At 35.8% G+C, this 22,599-nt stretch overlaps 1 protein-coding gene across 8 annotated transcripts in view; it reads left to right on the top strand.

The window, feature by feature from the left end:
* Fife (regulating synaptic membrane exocytosis protein fife) overlaps window positions 1-22,599 on the top strand; it is a 172,833-nt gene that overhangs the window by 5,431 nt on the left and 144,803 nt on the right. For 6 of the 8 annotated variants that reach the window (XM_074091157.1, XM_074091158.1, XM_074091153.1 and 3 more), the window contains exon 2: window positions 10,795-10,837. The gene's annotated coding sequence lies outside the window, so the exon portion shown is untranslated. Of the gene's footprint in view, window positions 1-3,722; window positions 3,959-9,160; window positions 9,186-10,794; window positions 10,838-22,599 lie in introns of those variants that run through there. The other 2 variants (XM_074091155.1, XM_074091156.1) reach the window with 2 other exon arrangements.

Below are 22,599 nucleotides of genomic sequence, written 5' to 3'. Positions count from 1 at the left end.
CAAACACTTGCGCCTGCGCTACGTCGGCACCTAGTGTCAAGAACATTACTAATACAATCCTTTTTAGTTCGTCCATTAATAGTTTTAAATAGAAAATTCGGAAAAAGTGGTTAAATTTGAAGAATCTAACTTTCTACTTTGACTTCCAGTTTAAGTATCAATAACCAAATAATGCTTTTTTTTAAGATTCGGGTTCGCATATAGGATACTAGCTTTTGCCCGTGGCTTCGCCCGCGTGGAATTCAGTTATCGCGCGCTGTTCCGTCGGGAACTGTGCCTTTTTCCGGGATAAAAAGTAGCCTATGTCACTCTCTGGCCCATAAACTATATCTATGCCAAAAATCAAAAAGACGGACAAACAAACATACAAACACACAAACACACACACACTTTCGCATTTATAATATTATAATATATGGATTTTTTCATTACAACAACACACGGAGATCCAAAAAGTTTTTCTACTTCCTCTAGTTTGATACTATGAATATTTTTAAAGCAATCTGTTGCGTTCCTTCAGTTAGACAGTTCTTTTACCAAAGGACATCGAGGAAGGTTGAAAGAATTTCTGTGATGTAAACCGTAAACCCTCAGGGAATTCTATGTAAGAACCGATGCCAATTGACTACATAACTACGGAGATAGTAAAGAATGCTTTGTTGAACCTCAGAAATCTTTTTTTACTGCTATAAAAAGGGTTTTATCGTCGTTGGGTCAGCAAAGTGTATGTAAATGAGAGCGCGCCGAGTTTTCACGGATAGAAATAAAGGGGAATTGCCGTTTTGGGTGATATAACTCAAAAGATTTAGAAGGTCCGGCCATATCGTGGTTTTAAACAAATCCAAGAGCAATTACAGAGGTGTGCAGCCCTCACGACGTCAGTATACCAGTTGCTAGCTCTGTAGCTGCCATATCTGTATGGCCGGCTCGCCGAGAAAATCGATACGACTGGTTGCTGAATCACAATGGGCTAAGTATTCATAGACGACTCTCGGAATGCGATGAACTTAATTAAACTAAAGAGTTATATTTACAACATTAGTACGGTCTCGTGTTGTTAATTATCGAAACTTCATTATTAATTAAGTTACTGGCTGTCAGTGCCCTTAGTGTAACTTTTCGGTTACAAAATACGTCTCGATCGCGTTCGCGTTAAAATCTCAATTTGTATGGATACACGAACATCGCAAACGTTCCGCTAGAGGCGCTGTTCGTGTTTCCATACAAATTGAGATTTTAACGCAAACGTGATCGAGACGTATTTTGTAACAGAAAACTTACACTAAGGGTACTGGGTTAGGCGCTTGTTGGTAATTTCTTTTCATATGAAACTGTTAACTACAATTGGCTGGAAAATTGCACAGCGTGTGCTATAGTGAAAACCAATAACGGGCGGTATTGATTGGTTTCAGATGGATATTTTCGGGTGTATGGGATAACCATAGAATTTCGTTTAATAGATTTTGTTTTGTAATTGAAATTTCAATTTTACGTTAAATTTTTGTTATATTTGAACACTGTTTGTACCGTCCTTATGTTTTCAAGCCATCGTCGCCCTGAATGAGGTTTGTGCCGTGATTGCCCCGAGTTTAACCTAAAATCATTAATCGCAGTCTCAAGAGACATCACAGGGGATTAAAATTTACGGAGTGACAGATGCTGTGCTGAGACAACAGTGATTAAACTTGTCATTAACTGGCTAGAGAGCTTCTTTATCTATAAAATTTTATAAAAATTGAACCGACCGATTCACGCTTTTCAGTGTAAATAATCTAAGATACAATATCGAAAATACAAACTGACACATGCACAGAAAAACCAGAAAAAGAGACCAGCCAATCTAAGATACAATAGATTTATATCAACTGCTCGTCACATTTTACGAAAGATTGCTTTTTCCGATGCAGAGACGTTCATTATTAAGGAGTCCTGGTGCTTCATCACCCGTTTTACCATATGCATTACGAGGAGCATAAATTGCTTAGCAACTGTGTCAAAGTAATTAAAATTCAACCCGTGAAATACTATTTAGTGAGTACTAACTCCGATGGTCAACTGTGGTCTTCATCATCAGTTCCACTTCACCAAATGATGATTTTCAAGAGCAAATACACGAGTTACTACTAAATATATCCAATTTACTGTAGGTGTCCCTACAACATTTGAAGAGTTCCCTCGTCAGATCCAATCATCAGATCCTGATTTGGTGCTTATGGGACCTAATTGAAGACATTCTTAGACGAACGCAAAAAAAAATCAAATCGGTTCACAAATTACGGAGTTCAGAGGTAACAAACATAAAAAAATACAACCGAATTGATAACCTCTTTTTTTGACGTCGGTTAAAAATTACTTGAACTGAAAAATACACAATCGTTCAATGGAAACAGAATGGAGCACAAAGAAAAAACTTTACAAATAAAGAGGGCTTCGCGTGGCATGTTTCAGTAGGTTTTGCGTGTCAGGAACGGAGCTCGGAGATCAGTCACTGATACTGTTAGCAACTTGTTACGTGGCCGCTACCGGCAGCGTTGTCGTATAATTTAGCCTGAGGTAGACAGGTAAACTTGTTACAAATAAAGGTCGTTCCGTCCGGCTGTTTAATCTTCATGGCATAGGTCCAAAGTGAGAATAGGCTGTACAAATACATTACTCAATTCAATTCTCCAGTCAAGCCTATACTTTGGTTGCTAACTCATTAATCCTATATTAGTCACTGATCATTTATTCATAGGAGAGAAGTGTAAGTTAGGTCTTGATACTAACGTTTGGTCGTTAAACTGAGTTTGGTCAGAAAATTCGTGATAATTATTGGTGTTTGAAAAGGTAAAGTGCACTTATTTAATAGTGACTGATACATGTTTATACCTATACCGTGTTATTTCTGATTTCCGTTAACTTTAAGGGAACATACAACAGGACAAATGAAGTTAGTTTCTCAAAGACACTAGTATAGTAGGAGTTTTAAAGATAATCAAGGATTAATTAAGATAGTTAATTATGCGCAGTAAAACAAACTAAAGGTCCTTAGTTTATGTTTTTATGTCCGTAACTAATGATTATTTCAGCAGCAAAAGAAGGTTAAAAATGTGCGTTTTAGGGTTCCGAAGCCAAAATGGCAAAAACGGGAACCTTATAGTTTCGTGTAGTCCGTCTGTCTGTCTGTCTGTCTGTCCATCCGTCCGTATGTCACAGGCATTTTACTCGAAAACTACAAGATGCATATCACTGAAATTTGTAGTACAGATGTCTTGTCAAAGCCGCTATTTAGTTTTGTAGTTAAATAACAAAAATAAATATTTAGAGGGGGGGGGGTTCACTCTATACACGTAACAGAAATTGTTTTTTTTAAGTCGCATCAACGCGTGGCACATAGTTCGACAGCTCTTTTGAAAATATTGTTAGGTTTCTCAAAAACTTTTTTGATTAAGTGAAGATTTCCGGAAATAATCGCTCCCAAAGTAGCAAAAATTGTCCCCCCTCTATCTTGTAAACCGTTGGTCCAAAAAATATGCAAAAATATGGTAAGGTAACGTTTAATAAATACTTTAAACTAAAATTGGTTTCAACATGATCGGATATACCGTTTTTGAGTTATTGCCGAAAAACTGCGCTTCTCAACAAAAGGACGTAAGTGCCGTGAAGATACGCTCTTTTTCTGGTAATAGATTTTAAGACTGTAGCACAGAATATAAAATAGTACTGACGTACAGAAAGGCCACGCTCCGCCCCGCACCGGTTCGAGTTACCCCACCCCTCAAGCGCAGATTGCAGGAAAACCGCAGGAAAGCAGTCGGGTGCGCAACGCGATGTATGTCGGTCGCACCGTCGCACGGCACTAAGTTCGGGAGCAATAACTTTGCGAAATGGTGATATACCTACTGTGCATTGTATGGGTGTTTGTCAACAGCCAAAGATAAGAAAAGGAGTTTTTTCGATTTGCGAAGGACGAAAAAAGGTAGGTAAGGTACCTAACCAACTTTAATTAGCAACATGTACAATGTACTTAGGTATTAGGTAACTGAGGAAAAAACCAATACCTAGGTTTAAAAGTGTGTACCTATAATGTATAAATAGACGTCTTATATTAGTACTTAGGTAGGTATTTGTAAAATTGATTTGTTAATTCTCTCCTATCAATAGACCAATATATATATCTTATCTACACACACTATACTAATTATATAACAAATTGTCTAAAAGTATCGCGATTAATACATGAAATAACTAATTAGGTACCGAATAATTCGTTCAGGTTTGTAGTCATATATTTATTGTAATGTAAAATAATAATGCTTAAATACATAGACAGACACATTTTAAGTAGGTTTAAATAAAAATATATGATTAACGATTACATTTATTTACACATCTAAGCCATACCTACATACCCTATAGTACTAGGGTTTTGCGATAGTCAGCCCTGTGTGTCTTACGCACACATTGACGCGTGTACAGACGTCGTCGTGCCTATGTATGTAGATTCAAGAACGCGTATTTTGTATGGCGTGGCCGCCCTGTGACTGTAGTAAGTGTTTTAATTGTGTTATAACGCACATAATATTACTTGTTTTTTTTTCGAAATGGCTACGGAACCTTATCTTGGGCGTGCCCGAAAGGCTCTTGACCGGTTTTTATATCTTCTTAAGCGTCAAGTCAATGTTCTTCGCCAATATTGGGGATTTTATAATTTGACCTTTAGCAATGGCTGTGAAATTATTATCTGTATGAAAAACGAAAAAAAAAAAAACAATAAACAGCCATCTGCCGTAGTTAACAGCTAAAACACGGTGTAGAACTACAAGGGTTAGTTAGGGTAGTTTTGTCAGGAGCAAGCTCAACTGTGCACATTATTTTCGATGGCCACAAGATTACGACTACAGCTAGACTAATTGCCCGATCGCCTCGTCGATCCAATAACAAATGTTTCCTCTCCCACCCAACGGTTTATTTCATTAACTTCGACGCTTTTATTATTTCACGGAATGGCTTTGCAATCAAGTCAAGCCGTAATAAATGTAAATTTGTTCACCACTTCCAGTTCCACTGTTTGTTTGTATATCTTTTTATAATTTTGTGATCCCTTGAAAAAATAACAAACGGTGGAAAATAACAGCGATATAAAAATGATTCGTTGACGTGAAGGGAACAACAATACCCTTAATTCAAAAGTTCCAAACCTGTCGCAGGAAAAAGTATGTTTGGACTGTGTCTGTGTATGTTAGTGACAAATAAAAATTGATGAATGTTAACATTAAATAAGTTTTTTCATCTCTCCTGTTCGGAAAGATTAATTTTCATGGGTAGATAGCCAGGTGGAAAATTGCGTTTTCATCTCTAGGGTGGAAAGTATTTTTTTTTTAATTTTTCGATTAGCCACGGAGTCGAATATAATTGAGTCACGTCAATGGCACTTTTTTTTGAGCTTATATACAACACGAAGGTTGATCGCCGAACATCCGTTTGAAACAAGAAATTTGATCTTTATTACGTAACGAACATATTCCATCTCTTTATTTAGTTAGGTTAAGAAAGAGATGAAACTCATTCGTGAAATGTGAAAGAAAGAGATGAAATATATATATAAATAAGTAATAAAGGTCAAACTTCTTCGTTCGGCGTTCAACCACCAGTTTTGTATAATAAGCTCCTTGGTCGTGACCAACTCGATTTTTTTATAGTCGGCCGTGGCAAGTGGCCAGTCGAAAAGGTACCGTTGGAGGTTGGATATAAGTAAATTCAATTTATTATTATTCTCCTTTTTTTGTATTTTACTTTCCTCACAGTCGAAATGAAAAGTAGAATGTCTAACTCGGGTGTAATTACCCATTTCCCCTCGAACTATTGGCGCTCTCACTTCGTTCGAGCGCCAGAAATATCTCGGGAGAAATGGGTCACTTTCCACCCTTGGTTATCAATCTACTAAAAAACGTTTACGAAAAAGAGCGTTAAACAATATCTGTCGCTCGGTCGGACTCCGGCACCTGAGCAGAGACGAGCCGGCATTACATTCCAAAATAATCATAACGGTGTCGTTAAATAGAAATAATAATGAGGACATCCATCCCTTATACATTGTTAAAAATAAAGTTCTTTCTCCGTAATGACCTCTTCTTTCAAATTCTGTTTGTAAGCGAGTATTTCTCTAAAAGGATAAATTAATTTTTTGTAGCGTCAACGGCGCGCTGGTGAATCAAGGGTCTGAGTGGAGGGTAGGTAAATAAGAGTGGGGAGTAAGGGCCGTAATTGAGGAGCCGAGACCGCACGAGGTCGCGAGCCTGCTGACGTGTCACGCCAGCAAACTTAATTACTTACCGACATACTCAACACTCACATGATTTTCATCCCGAAAGAAAATTGATTGTCTCGAACTCGTAGTTCCACATTATTTCAATTAGAAGTTTTGAAAAACTACGTGTTTTGCTTTGTCATAACTGATTACGATTATTTACTTATTACAGAAAAAAAATATCGAGATTAAACGTTTCTAAGTAGCTCGTAATATAATAGATAGATATTCAGCGTTTCGATCCTTTTGAAGTGTTCCTGGCTGGTCGGGGAAAGATTACATTCTTGGTAAACATGACGTTGTATCCCCTTCCTGGCCATGAAACCTGAAATGCGACACGGCGAAAAGAGACGGATATCAATGTGAAGCTGCTGCGTGCCCTTGTTATCCACTTCGAAGATATATCCATACTACGAGTAAATGCGAAAGTGTGTGTGTTTGTATGTTTGTCCGTCTTTCACGTCGAAACGGAGCGACGGATCGACGTGATTTTTGGTAGAGATAGTTTATGGGCCAGAGAACAAAGAGAAGAGAGACAAAGGCTACTTTTATCCCGAAAAAATGCACAGTTCCCGAGGGAACAGCACGCGATAACCGAATTCCACGTGGGAAAATTTGCGGGCAAAAACTAGTGTATAATAAAATTGTAATACCTACGCCATTGATATTTTATATTCTAATGCATTTTTACACCTGGTGAGGGTTTTTACTTCAGCTAGTTGTTACCCGCAAGCTGCTGCTTTGACTTTGTTTGTGGAAATTCCATAGAGACATGCATTTGTGAAGATAATTTATCTTGTTGTGGTATTTACAGATACCTATGTAGGTACTATCATTATCAATGAGACAAAATACTTGGATTTTTTTGATGTTTGTTATTCAATTGCGCAATAATGGCTTAACGAATTTTCATGAAATTTGGCACGCAGATATTTTACAACCTGGATTAGATTAACACATAGAATACTTTTTGTTCTGGAAAGATGCTTAGTTCTTGCGGTATAACAATAAACGCGGGCATTAGCAAGTATGTTTAAAAAGGCTAAGGGCATGTTTCATCAGTTTCATCACTCTGTTATAAATATAAATGACAGGTAATCATCGTAATTCCTGACTTTTTTCAAGATTTTTTCTTTGGCTTGCCCTGTTTATGTATTTATTTATTTCTTTGTTTGTTTGGGTCAAATCTTGAAAACTAAATTTGACCCACTTCCAGCGGTCCAATTGACTTTAAATTTGTCATACTTATGTAAATTTCGTGACAATACAATAATCTGGTAGTGATATCTTGGTGGTCCCGCCATGATCGTCTCCGGAGGAGGGAACTCCTCAATGGTTAATAGTTCCGACTTGAAATTAGGTACGGATATGCAGTTTAGATGACAATGCATGTACAGTCGACAAAAAGTACATTCAGCAAAAAACCTTGTATTAAAAATTAAATTTTTAACAAAAACGTTATTATACATATAGTTCTACAGATCGAGCCAAGCATGCTTGGTTTTGTGATTTTGGAAAATATCTAAATTTTAAGTTTATAAAGTATTAATTTCATTGAAAAAATTATGCTCCACATAGTACATTTGGCAGTTATTTTTATTTCCAATTGATTTGTACTTTATGAAGACTTCCGATGCTTTAACCATTTTCGTTTATTTTTGTTACAGCAAAATCATTACATTAAAAAATCAAAGGAAGAAAATAAGTCTAGTTAGTGGTCTAGAACTCCGTCAAGTAGCTAATTTAACTAACCTAACCTAAGCAGAGAGCGATCGAACTTGTTTTGTGTACTTTTTATAATCTTACCGGCAAATTGTAACTTTTTTGATTTTGCGATTGTGTTAATGTTTTACCTCGCTAGCTTAGCGTTATAAATAATGCATGTAATATTTCTTTCAAGAAGTGTTATTGTTATTCTTTTGAGAAATAAAGATCTTTAAACGAATTTAAAACATAATATTCTAAGAATTAGCCATTTTTGAGCTGGTTACAAATTGAATGTGTCCCGACTGTTCAACTTTAAATTAGCTATTTGAAAAGATCTATTACACTGATTATTTTTTTATTTTAGTTCAAAGCATTCAGATTTTTAATTTTTTTTTTTAGTTTTAAGGTCAGTTGATTTTTTTAATTTAATTTAACCTGTGTAATGTGTCACTGCCGTTATAAATAGATTATTTTCTTTCTTTCTTTAATGTGTTATTTTATACCTTTTTGATATTTCTGTGAAAATGGTAGATCAAAAGTATTATAATATTTTAATATATAATGACATGATATATAATATAATATTAATAATTATTAGCTTTCATTTAATATCCATATTGTTACAATACAACTTTTTTCATTTTTCAGTTTTTTTTTTGCATTTGCCATATTGAAATATACTTTGTCACTCCTACAATTATGACAAATCTAATGATGCCTCATATGTTAAAATCCGTCCAGCCGTTTAGGCCGCAGCGATGACCAAAGAAATTGACATACATACCCACATTCACATACATACAACAATACGCTCGAAAACATAACCTTCCATCGGGCAGTCGGGTAAAAAGAGACAGTATCACAGATATCTGTGTCAAAAAGCATGGTGACGCTGTCCCTCGTTTTATTTGCATTTTGACGAGTTCAAATTGTCTAAAAACCTTGTGCACCAGTAGGTATTGCGGTGTGGTGGACAGTTCACGGATATTGACGTCGCCGTTTGACGTGTCAGACGAGATTCGCTTAGGTACCAGCTAAGAAGGAAATTAAAATTTATTTTTAGTCACCCACATTAAAAAAAAACTACGGCTTCAAACTTTTACACCAACTCTAATTGACATATTTCACTGCTTTGATTTTACGTCTGACTTGATAAGAGATAATATAAATTGAAGACTTTTATAAGTAGGTAAGTATCCAATTTAAATTAGGTATATTATAAAAAAAATGTGAAAAGCACGTAAGCGCATAAAGAACCTAAATATGGATAGTTTCCTTTTATATGTAAATTGTCTTACCTAAACAATGCGAAGTCCTTCCTAATAAATACAGGATGAAATTTAAATCGTGCTACAAAATTCATGTTTCAAGCTCAGTTAATGTTGAACAATTGGGTAAAATTTAACATTTTATTTATATTTTTAATGTATACATTAATGACTTAACTTCAAAAATATTCAAAATGGGAGACCGAAAATTTGACAATTTGACCTTAAAACACGCATTTTGTATCATGATTTAATTTTCAACCTGTATGTATAACCAGATGTAGGTATGACGTTCTTGGCAAGCTAGTTCTTTAAGTTGCTAGGTAATAATAGTACATTGTGTCTTAAGGGCGGTAAATAAGAAATTACGAACGAGAGTTTATTAGAAGCCCTCAGTCTTATAATTCTAGTACCGCCCGTGCGACATACAATGTTTTTCATCACATTTGCGAGTAAAATTTTATATTTGTAAAAGAAAAAATATAATTCTTCCAAATATAGGCGATACCTTAGGCTGCGCTCTTGGTAGCGCCGCTCTCCCCCTCCCCCTCCCGCAGCATGCGCCGCAACGTGCGTGTGCATGTGGTCCTGCAGCAGCGCGCGCACGGGCACGGCGCAGCAGTATCAGTACGCACATTGACTCATTTACCGACTTTGGGCTTCATGACAAGAAAATTTGTACGGGCAATGACTCATTTACCGATCACGGGTTTCATGACAAGCACATTAAGGTCGAGGGTTTTATTTAGGGGATTGCAACCAAGGTAGCCTGCATGTTTCGACACTGTTTACTAGCAAGTGTGATGAAAAAGTATTATTAGTTGTCTTATATTTTAATTTATTTGTATTCAGAGGGGCAAGTACTCGTAGATATATAAAATTTTCATGTGTGATTACTCGGGGGACATCCTGTTACGAATATTCTTCTAACTCCTAGTTGAAACTACTAGTTACTAGCTGTTTTTAAGGAGACAGGTGGGCGGTTATGGCGAAACTTGTTATCAACTTCGTCTCGACCGCGGAACCCTAAAAATAGATTTATTATTTGACACGCTTTTGACACGTTCGCAAAGCATGAACTTCATTTCAATATAAAATTTTGACAACGACTGAAGTTGGGGGAGGAATTTGTGAACACATCGGAATCACGTCGCTTCAATAAAAGTTTAGGAAGCAATTGTTGTTGAGCCCTTCAAGCGGAATTTCAATTATTAATATTTTTCGACAAAATGAGGGCTATGGAAGTTGGAAGTGAGCTCGTCTTGAATCAATATCCGCAGCAAGAAAGCGGTCATACTCCGAGTTTGACGAGGCTTTGTAGTCGGTACCTGTGATACTCGTAATGAGATATCTCGGGATATATTTGCCGTGGACGGGGTCGCCGCAGGCTTCCTACGGTAGCATGTCTGCTGATTCGTTTAACAGTTACATCAAATTTGAAAAGCTACATTGGTTTTCTTGTACCTGCTCTATTTAAATACAAGTTACTTTGTGTAAAAAACCTGATGAATTTAATGTTCTCTTTTTCAGATTGAATCTTCGTGCTCCAATTATTGAAAACTTTTAAATTCAGGTATGTTTCTAGATTACAAAGTAGGTACCTATGCACAAATCATACCTTATTATTTTAATTATTAATACTGTGGCCATTCGATAAAAATAGCAGTCAAAGGTATAATTATGATTTTTAATCGTTAAGCTAAGCTTTAGTGCTTTCATGTTTCAGACAAATTATCTTTTTGTGTTGCTAGATGTCTATTAAACCTCTTGTAGATTTATTGGTTACATACAAAAAGGTACCAACTACCTTTGTGCTCTCCTTCAAGGTTGACTACAGTAACTAATATCGCAAAGTATAAGATGTCAAATGCAATCAGTTTCAACGGCATCTAACCATTATAGTCGGAATGTTTCTGTACAGATTACTAAAGACTGGAGCTCGGAGAAATACCAGCGGTAAATAGTTTTAATGGTTCTCTCTAATACAGTACGGTATAGGACCTAACTCAGCACTCCATGGTTTTAATCGTAGCGTTTTTGTCATTCTACGTAGATCGGTGACAGTTTGGAATTTTTAAATTAATTTGAAGTTAATTTGTTGTACTTCGGGACCATGTGACACCGAGTAGTTACGCAGTTTGTATTTATTTTTAGATAAATATTAACAAAGGTCGGTTTAAGGTCCCTTTAGACTGGGAAAACTGAACTATATAAGGTCATAATATATATTTGCTGCGTAGGAGCGTAAAGCTAATGATGTAACTACGAATGAATAAAGTTTCAAAATAACAATTTTAACTTCTCGATTCTTCAAGGTTTATACTTAATGATATAAAACAGTAAACAACCATGTATTTCGTACGGTAAAAGAGATTCCACACTTCAATAAGACGTATCGTTTCTGTTTGGGAGCGTCGTTACTTTGAGTTTGTATTAACGGAGGTAGAAAGTGTTTTCGTAAGGTCAAAAAAGGGACTCGTTATCTTCGATCGGCGCGTTTCCCAGAGAGACGCTTAATCCGTTCAATCTGGCATTAGAGTCGCAACTTTGGCCATTCTTTTCTAATTTATGTCCGTATGGCTCTCTGAGCCGGAGGTAGCGGCTTGTCTGTGATCGGTATACGACCACTGTTCTACCTTTATTGCCCTTTTAGTATTATAAACACGTTCGTGAAAAATTCTACATCCTATTCTTAAAGACACTGGAATTTATGAATAGGGTGGAGCACCATTTGTGTCGAGATTCCCATCTTTGTAAAATTATGTGAACTTAACCGCAACCATCTTATTTGTATTGCCCTAAACATTTTGTAAATATCAGAAGTAGATGTGTAAGTATTTTACGAACGGTAACTTACTGGAAAAATATTTTTAGATACTTAGGTACCGTCAACTTGCATTCGTTTATTTGCGTATAATTGAAGGTTTGATAAAACCGTATTTCGTTTCCGATCAATGCATAATCTTGTTACTGTGCACCGAATCGTTTTCTAAAGAAATCGCGAAGCATTCGCTGCAAAGAGGTCTGTAACACAGATAATTGCTTTTAAGAAATTTGTATTAAGAACGACTTTTGAATCGTTTCGTTCATCAAATTCCATTAAAACTTTTCCCATTAAACATCTTACTTAGTAAAAATGCTTTCATCTAACATTAAAGTAAATAATGGTATACGATTTCCACTTAATTACGAAATAGGAAACCTTGGTACTTTTAATAGATTTCCTTAATGTTGATCTTAGAGACTTAATTAATTCTATAGACTTTTGTTTACTTACGTAACGTAACCGAAAGGCGGTAGTGGCGTAGGTTAATTGCGTTTTGAAAACAAACAAGAGCATTTTTATATCAGTTTATCGTCTCTCGTGGTCACACGTGTCACGTGTAAGCGAAATATGTACTCTTTTTTTAACTATTTACATTAGTACCTACCGACAGTTATTGTAATGGGCCTTGGCTGGAAGCATTAAAATGTCCATCTTAATTACAGACAGTTGTTAACGCAAGAGTGGGCTTTGCCCGTTCTCTGTGGATCGGTACTTGCTTTTATCCAATAAAAATAGTTATTTGTACAACAAGAGAGCAAAGTTGTTTTTTGGTACGTGTTGAATTTGAATCCCAAACAAGCGAAGGATTCTATAATTTAATCATGAGCGTAGCGAGTGTTTCTAGGTTAGAATCCTGAGAGCAGCAAGGGATTCAAACACACGACATGAAAAAACCTTTGGTCTCGTGTGACACATACAATTTTTCACCTCAGCAGCGAGAACATAAATTAAATGTAACATAAGAATAAAACCACAAATACCTACCTGTTGACAAAATAAACACATTTTTTTAAATATAATCGGATTATTAAGGAACAAATATAATAATAGTCGCGATTACATGTTTAAAAAGTCACCAGAAAGTTAAGAATGCCAAACATTGTTCAAAAGCGGTAAGTAGTAGGTACAATACAAATCTCATACTCATAACATGCATTGTTATTTGAACTTAGAACTACTTGTAAAATATGTCATACTTATTTTTAGGGTTTCGTAGCCAAAATGGCAAAAACGGAACTCTTATAGTTTCGCCATGTCTGTCTGTCTGTTAGGCCACGGTTTTTCTCAGGGACTATCAATGCTAGAAAACTTTAATTTTGCACGAATATATATGTAAACTATGCCCACAAAATGGTGCAATAAAAAATCAAAAAATATATTTTTTAGAGTATCTCCCATAGACGTAAAGTGGGGGTGATTTTTTTTTGTCATTCAACCTTGTAGTGTGGGGTATCGTTGGATAGGTTTTTTTAAAACTATTTCAGGGTTGCAAAACGATTTTTCGATTCAGTGATTTGTTTGCAAAATAATCAACTTTTAAGTGCAAATTTTCATTAAAATCTCGAGCGTCCCCCCCTCCCCCTCTAAAATCTAAACCGGTGGGTGGAAAAACTTGTCAAAATTCAGGATGGTAAGTTTTCTTGACAATTATTAGTAGTTTAAGAGTAAATAGCAGCCTAAGGTATAAAATATACCTAAACTTGGAATATTCCGTACAAAATACGAAATCCTTAAAAAAAATATTACTTCAGTTTTCTTGAGAATTATTAGTAGTTTAAGAGTAAATAGCAGCCTAAGGTATAAAATATACCTAAACTTGGAATATTCCATACAAAATACGAAATCCTTAAAAAAATATTACTTCATTTTTTCGTAATGGCTACGGAACCCTATTTCGGGCGTATGCGACACGCTCGTGGCCGGTTTTTTTATACTGCAGAAAGCCTCATCTTTGGGGTCATTAAAAAGGTTGAATAATAAACTTATAATTTATTTAAATGTTATTAAACCTTTAAATATGATTTTATTAAGATTTCTATTACATAACCATACATAGATTTGTTACAAATTCTTTCAATTTGACAAATATTTATTCCAACTGTAGAGGCCGTATACGGAATTCTTTTATAAAAAAAAAACAAGAGAAGCGGCTTTCGTGCAACGAGGTTGCATACTTTATTAAAAGAGCGCGAAAATTTACATTTTGGAAATATTTCGTTGCGATGCGATTTGCTCACTGATTTCTCATAGCAAAACCTGCCTGCTTGAGGTGCTGAGGTGAAAATGTTATTAAACCTTTAAATACTTTATTAGGATTTCTATTAAATAAACATAAATAGAATAGTTGCAAATTCATTCAATTTGACAAATGTTTATTCCAACTCTAAGAGGTAGGCAGTATACCGAACTGTTTTATGAAAAAAAGAGCAGCGGCTTTCGTGCAACGAGGTTGCATATTTTATTAAAAGAGCAGGAAAATTATGACATTTTGGAAATATTTATTTTTCATGTAATTTATTTTTCATCACACTTGAACGTAAACAGTGTCGTAACATGCTGGCTGGCTACCTTGGTTGCAACCCCCCAAATAAAACCCTCGACCTTAATGTCTCATCCCAGCCTATATACGTCCCACTGCTGGGCACAGGCCTCCTCTCAGAACAAGAGGGCTTGGGCCATAGTTCCCACGCGGGCCCAGTGCGGATTGGGAACTTCACACGCACCATTGAATTTCTTCGCAGGTTTGTGCAGGTTTCCTCACGATGTTTTCCTTCACCGCAAAGCTTGTGGTAAATTTCAAATGTAATTCCGCACATGAATTTCGAAAAACTCAGAGACCTTAATGTGCTTGTCATGAAACCCGTGGTCGGTAAATGAGTCATTGCCCGTACAAGTTTTCTTGTCATGAAGCCCAGAGTCAATGTGCGTACTGACTGATACTGCTGCGCGCGCTGCTGTTGCAGGAGCACCTGCACACGTACGTTGCGGCGCATGCTGCGGGAGGGGGAGGGGGAGAGCGGCGCTACCATTGCAAGAGCGCAGCCTAAGGTATCGCCTATATTTGGAAGAGTTATATATTTTTTCTTTTATAAATATAAAATTTTACTCACAAATGTGATGAAAAACATTGTAGTATGTCGCGCGGGCGGTACTAAAATTACGAACATCGACCCATTAAAGCCCTCAGTCTTCGACTTCGGGCTTCTAATAGACTCTCCTTCGAAATTCCTTATTTACCGCCCTTAAGACACAATGTACTAATAGATATATTTTCAATACTTACTATAAGCTTAACAAGATTGTAATCAACACATTTGATACTATATCTCTCGCTTTTTTCGTGTTGAAGTGAGTGATAGATCAAAGTGAAGTTCAAATATTTGGAATTCAGTAAGTAGACTCAGCACTGTCTAGAATTAAAAAACAAAAATTAAAAAGTGACTTTGTCCCACGGAGTGAGTAAAATGCGATTTTGCTCACTGATTATTAATTGCAAAAACTGCCTGTTTGAGCTGCTGAGGTGAAAAAAGAATTTACCAATTACTTAAACTGGTTATTCTCCATTTTAAATTACGAGTTTGTTGTAATAAAATATAAACTTCAGTCAAAGAACCTATTACGATGTAAACGTAACATTATCCCGGCTTAGTACTCGTGCCATAAAAATATCGCAATTCTTTTTTTAAGGTAGCCCCTGCCCTAGCGTAGTGGCCCGGTGGGTCGGAAACCCTGTTGATTTTTTAACGCGTTATAAGCTGGCAATATAGCATTCATTTAACCTCCCTTAGCGGCAGGTGCGAGCTATATCTCCATTTACTCGGATGTAGAGGATATCGTCTAGATTAAGGGAAACGGTTTGTAATTATGGCTCAGGCAGGCAACAATGAACCGCAAGGGATATCATCAAATTTAATCGCATTTTTGCTGCAAGCCGATTACATAAAATATAGCGTTTACGATTTTTTTTATGGTGTGCAAACTGTGTGGCACTAAACTAATTATATCGGAAAATCCATTGAAACCCATAGCCTATATAGTTACGAGTAAATATCCATACTATTAATAATATAAATGCGAAAGTGTGTGTTTATATGTTTGTCCGTCTTTCACGTCGAAATGGAGCGACAGGTCGACGTGATTTTTGGCATAGAGATAACTTATGGGCCAGAGAGTGACATAGGTACATTTTATCCCGGGAAAATGCACAGTTCCCGAGGGATGGCACTGCGCGATAACCGAATTTGACGCGGGCGAAGTCGCGGGCAAAAGCTAAGTAGTAATTTAATAAATAAGTGGAACGTGACCAAATACTTATGTATTTACGTTAGGTACGTTAGAAAATAATACCGGACCTAATATAATCGTATAAAGTTTATTTGACATAACATAATTTTCTGGGTTAAACTGTTGACTATACAGATTTTATTGATTGTGTATTTTACAGATTAGTTCAAAGTGAATCAGTTTTATTATTAAACAATCCTGTGGAGCTGACCATTTAATTATGTGTTTTGTACATTATTTATTATTTCAAACTTTAATCAATTTGATACGGACTCCATATATTACTAGAATTATCCTTAGAAACTAGCCAAAGCTACTCGCATTAGCAGTTATAACAGAAAAGATCGCTCACTCACTCTATTCTTCAGCATCTCTAAGTACTCATGCGTCCTAAGTAGGTATAGAGGTATTGAAATGCCGCCGGCGGCGCGACTATAACGTTTACCTACTTAATCAGCCGTGATCGAATAGTTAATGTGAACTGAACGGCTTTGACAACGCCTAACGTTTCGTTGAATAATAGAAATTCCCCGGAGCGCCGCGCCGCTGTTGGCAGCGGACCTCGGCCGCCTCTAACAATGATAGCTGAAAATATTTTTATTTGCGCATTGAATTGCTCCTCGGAATCCTATTTAACTTTTTCCATTAACGGTTTTATTTAAATAAAGAAATGGTCAAGTGAGACCTTACTGCAAGCGCAGAGGGTGCCGTCGTTATGGTTTGGTTGATTTGTGATTTCGAGTTTATATACTTACTTACATACAAAAAAAATATTCAGTCTGTTACAATTTTTAGTGACTTAACAATTGATGCTTTATCTACAGCGTGTTATTTTTGATATCCGTTAACTTTAAGGGAATATTCAACAGCTTAAATAAGGTTAATTTCTCCAAGACCATAGTGGACTAATCTTACTGTTCTAAAGATAAATGTCTCTGTTTCACGTCAATATGTCACTCGTCAAGTTTGTGAATTTATTAATGTTTCTGAATGTTTGTGAATGTTTTTGTCGTCGTAAACGGAAGTTAAGAAAGTCACACTGTATATGAGTTTCACGATCATATTAGATTTAGGTATAATAGATATTATAGCCAATCGTGCTATGTACCTCTACCTAGTATCTTTTAGCCAAATCATAAAAACCATTTGAATTAATCTTCTTGAAAGAGAATTCCCTTGAAACTTACGTAGTTTTATTTGACTTTAATACGAAGTAAAGAATTTTGTTTCGTAAAAGTAGAGGAAAAGTGCAAAAACGATAAATTTATCTTTGATAAAGTATATAAATCTCTACTTTGTGTTTAAAGAAACCAAGAAAAGTGACTGTCCTTTAAATTAACTACGAAACTAATAATTTTAATAAATATTATTGATAAATAATTAATATAATGAAAATGAAAATAATTTATTGCATAAAAAACTTATAAACAAGAGTCTATGGCTCTGGATCCTGTGCTAGGAGTCCCTGTGTGTGTGCTGTGTGTGTGTATAACATTTTTTTTATTCGACTGTATGGCAAACGAGCAAGTGGGTCAAAGTCAAAATCAGAATATCTTTATTCAATTTAGGCTATAACAAGCACCTATGAATGTCTACCACCGGTTCGGAAAAACCTCTGCTGAGAAGAATCCGGCAAGAAACTCAACGAGGTATATATTTTTTTAAACATATTTACAATATTATTAAATGATATGTATACATCACAAGTATTTAACACAACTTTATTTTTAACACAGTAGGTTCGCTATTTGATGGGATCGCTAATGCAGATCGGAATTATTTCCAAATATCCCTGTCCATGATATAATCATTAACTTTATAATACGCCTTTGATATTAATGTCTTCTTGACAATAGATCTGAATTTTGTATCCTTTTCATTTATAATATTTTTTGGAATTTTATTATAAAAACGTATGCAATTTCCCAGAAACGACTTTTTGGTTTTAGTCAGTCTGTAAGATGGAACTTTAAGCTTCCCTGTGTTTCTAGTAGCCTTTTGCTTATCGACGTTAGTGGGAAAATCACATATGTTCTTCCTAACATACATGATTATTTCAAAAACATAAAGCGACGGCAGGGTTAGGATACCTGTTTCCTTAAAAAAAGATCTTAAAGATTCACGCGTCTTAAAAATAAAAATTGCTCTAATTCCTCTCTTTTGCAAGATAAAAATTGACTCAATGTCTGCAGCAGATCCCCATAAAATAAGGCCTTACGAAATAATGCTATTAAAGTAAGCAAAATACACCAACCGTGCCGTCGCCACATCGGTTAGCTGCCGTATTTTCCAAACTGCAAACTGCTGGGTCTCCTGATGGTAAGAGATTAAGTGTAACCGACGTTTTTTACTGAAAGTGTGTTATTACCAATAAGGGGCGTTATTCGTAGGGCGTTATCGAATTAGTGACAGTGGAAGTAAAGTGCGATTTAAGATTCATATAATATTAAATACCGGTGAATGCAAGTGGCGAGTTGTCGTTCATTATGGCGTTCTAAGGGGGAGGCCTTTGTTCAGCAGTGGACGCCTTCCGGCTGATGATGATGATGATATTAAATCCGACAGCTTGTTTGTTATTCGAAAAATCACCTTTGCAATTGTAAACAGACCCATCAGGGGATTTAATTAGACCCTCTGACCTCCAACACAAGTGCAGCAAAGTGGCGTGATGTGAGTGGGAAACATTAAGTTACACGGTTTAATCTCTGATTTGCCGGGTCAGGGCTCCGCGGGTAAATACATTAAGCCCCAGGCCTATGCTCAGACTTCCTGCGAGTGATTCATGTTCAACCTACAACTTTCTAGAGCTTTGATCGCGTACTTAGTAGAATTAATGTGAATGTAACGCAGGTAGTATTGAAGTGTAGGTATATGATCTTGTACATGCTCGTTGGAAAAGGTTTCGAGTATCAGAAAATATTTCATGTAACTTATTGAATCAGGCGTTACTTTGCGGAGGTTCATATTAATGAACTAAAATAATTATTTTGCTCACCCGCGACCTAACGATAACGAAAGCATGTACGTCTATGAAAAAATTGTGTGTTTATGCAGATCCTCCATCTCTGTACTTTGAGAACACACACAAATCACACCAGCCCAACTATCACCACCACCACACAACACTGACGCGTTTCGAACTCAACCAGAGCTCATCTTTATAGGAACACAACCGTTCACCATGGTACAGTCAGCATCAAAAGTAGCTGGTTGCTTTTGTACTTTGTCGTTTTCCAGCCACGTACTTAGCGCCATACAAGATTGACCAATGTGTTAATGTGACAGAGTAAAAAAGTAACCAGCTACTTTTGATGCTGACCGTACCAGATGCTAGAATATTTTCGTGTTTAAAAATACTTTTTTGTGGTGTCGTACTTCAAAAGGAAATATTCTATTCTATATCGAATTATATATTTTTCGGGTACAATTTACAATAGCAGTTTGAGAATCGACTAGACGTATATGAATGTACTGATTTTATTAAAGTTAAGTTTGTTTTTCAAGTAGTTTGTGAACTTCAGTAATATTGATATGATACTAATGTTAGGTAGGTAAGGAACCGCTAGTGTTCAAATTGGACTCACACTTGACCGATTTTTTTTCACACATATATTCGCATGTAGTGGATTAGAAATATTGATACCTATACTAAATGCAAATACCAATTCACTAATATCAGTAATACCTATACCAATACGACTTTGTGTCACGTACTCGTATGTATGTTGGACTAATTGAAAAAAAAAACATAGTGTCAAATTACTCTGTCAAATACAATTATAATCCACTTCAATTTCGTTATCACGACACATTGTAGCGGCCGCGGTCTGCGGCTCTGCTATAATTATAGCTGTTTTGCCTAATTAAGCTAATAGCTGTGGATATTTGTCGATAGGTATACCGTAGTCGTGCTGTTTGATGAAAGGAATGTTTGATGAATTTGCATTCGTATTTATGAACCAAAAATTCTTATTGCATAGGCGAAATGAATAAACACGTGTATAATAGTAGGTAATCCTACTAATCCTATCCTATCCTACTTATATTATAAATGTAAAATTTATGAAGATGTTTGGATGTTTGGAGGTTTGTGGTTGCTTAGATGTTTGTTACTGAATCACGCAATAACGGCCGAACGGATTTCATGAAACTTGGCGCATAGATAAACAAAGATCCGCATTGAGAGGTGGGATACTTGATATCCGTAGGATAATATTTTAGGTTGAAAACCGGCCAAGAGCGTGCCGGACACGCCCGAAATGGGGTTCCGAAGCCATTACGAAAAAATTAAGTAATATTTTTCTAAGGATTTCGTATTATATAATATATATATTTTTATTTTAATAATTACGTACCTAGTTAACTATGTACTTATTGATAAACTGTGTAATAGTACCGAAATAATATCGTTCACCCAAGTTAAACTAAATATAATTTGAATTTATAAATAAATTATCAGTACGCTTGAAATTGTGTCAATATTTATTATAAATACCGTAAACAAGTCTTTAAGAAGACCGTGGGCGGTGCGGAGGCAGCTTCCGCTTGGAAACCTATTAAAGTATTTTTACAAGATTTATTTTGTAAATTTTGTGGCTATTTTTATTTCATGAAGAACCAAAATAGGTTGTGGCATGGGCGGGAAAAGGCGGATATCTTAATTAAGAGATTCAAGAAATTATGCAAATGTAGGTACAGAACACACGCCGTGGCATTAAAATCAGCCGCTCCGCTGACCCGGCGCTAATGCAGATTTCCCTTCCTTATTTTTTAGTATGTAGGTATTTATAACTTTTCACCATCCGGCTATGGCACCAGAAAACGATTACAACTTTATAATTTCACAAAATCAACTAGACAACAACCTATCAGTTTGTTTTTCTCCTTTTTTGCAATATTTGTGTGTATTACTTGTGCTAAATAAACTACTCGTATTAAAAAAATATCATGGAGTAATGTTACCTCACTCTGTCATCACAGATCCTGTAACCCTCTTTTTATTTGAGCTTCATGAGGAGCTTCAGAACGTCGGAATTTAAACTCGTTATTATAAACGGCATGTCGTGTTATTACAACTGCCAAACAATTGTATCCATAACTGCCAGTGTTTAATAAATAAATTGTACAATTTTCAGAGAGTGCAGAATGCAATATACTCGTACTTCTGCAGTATTTCTACGTGCTGAACTATTTTTAGAATACACATCTGTTGGCCTTCGTGGAAAAATAGGTATAATGTATCTACATTATAGGTAATGACTTTGAAAAACACGAATATCCTTTCGATGTTCAATGCGTGCTAATACAAAATAATGGCTCTAATAAACGTAGGTAGGTACAGTCGAGTTCATAAACTTGTGAGCAAAAATTTGATTAAAAATATCTGAACACGCTTCTACGCCGTTGATAATAGAGTCATGTTCAGATATTTTTATCAAATTTTTGCTCACAAGTTTATGAACTCGATTGTACTACATTAGGACTTTTTTATCTTTATTGATATTCTGTAATAGTCACAAAGATATAGGCCAAAGTAGCAAGGTAGACATACTTTTTTATTAATAATCGCTTACAAATAAAAACTAGTCTTACAAATAAGGTAACATAAATAAGATAAGTAAGATTGTTACTAACCTTGCTTTATGGTTTACTAGCTTTTGCCCGCGGCACCGACCGCGTGGTATTCGGTTATCACGCGCTGTTCCCTCGGGAACTGTGCATTTTTCCGGGATAAAAAGTAGCCTATGTCACTCTTGGGCCCATAAACTATCTCTATGCCAAAAATCACGTCGATCCGTCGCTTCGTTACGGCGTAAAAGACGGACAAACATACAAACACACTTTCGCATTTATAATATTAAGTAAGTAAGTAAGTATGGATATGGATTATTATGCTTGACATATGAATTTACGTAAGCTAAGGCCTGTTTTAGAGCACGCGCCAAGGGAAGTTGCTTATGCAAAATTAGGGGACCGCATTCTGTGAATAGTTTTGAACTCAGAAAAGCTTGCAAATTATGATTCTCAATGTTGCCAGGAGATCCGATGGTCCATTTTTTTAAACCCCATCCCTTAAAACATCATGTAAATGGACTGAAAAACTTGCTTTTGGAACATTTTAATAACTTATTTCTTGATAATATTATTTTTTTACAAGCTTTTATACATATACCGAGTCAGTTGATAACTTTTATTTTTAATAATAAAAAAAAGTATTTTATAAA

The sequence above is a fragment of the Choristoneura fumiferana genome, chromosome 8, assembly GCF_025370935.1.
Source record: "Choristoneura fumiferana chromosome 8, NRCan_CFum_1, whole genome shotgun sequence".
Classification (NCBI taxonomy): domain Eukaryota; kingdom Metazoa; phylum Arthropoda; class Insecta; order Lepidoptera; family Tortricidae; genus Choristoneura; species Choristoneura fumiferana.
The sequence above is the reverse complement of the archived record's forward strand: the minus strand, read 5'-3'. Positions and strand labels throughout refer to the sequence as shown.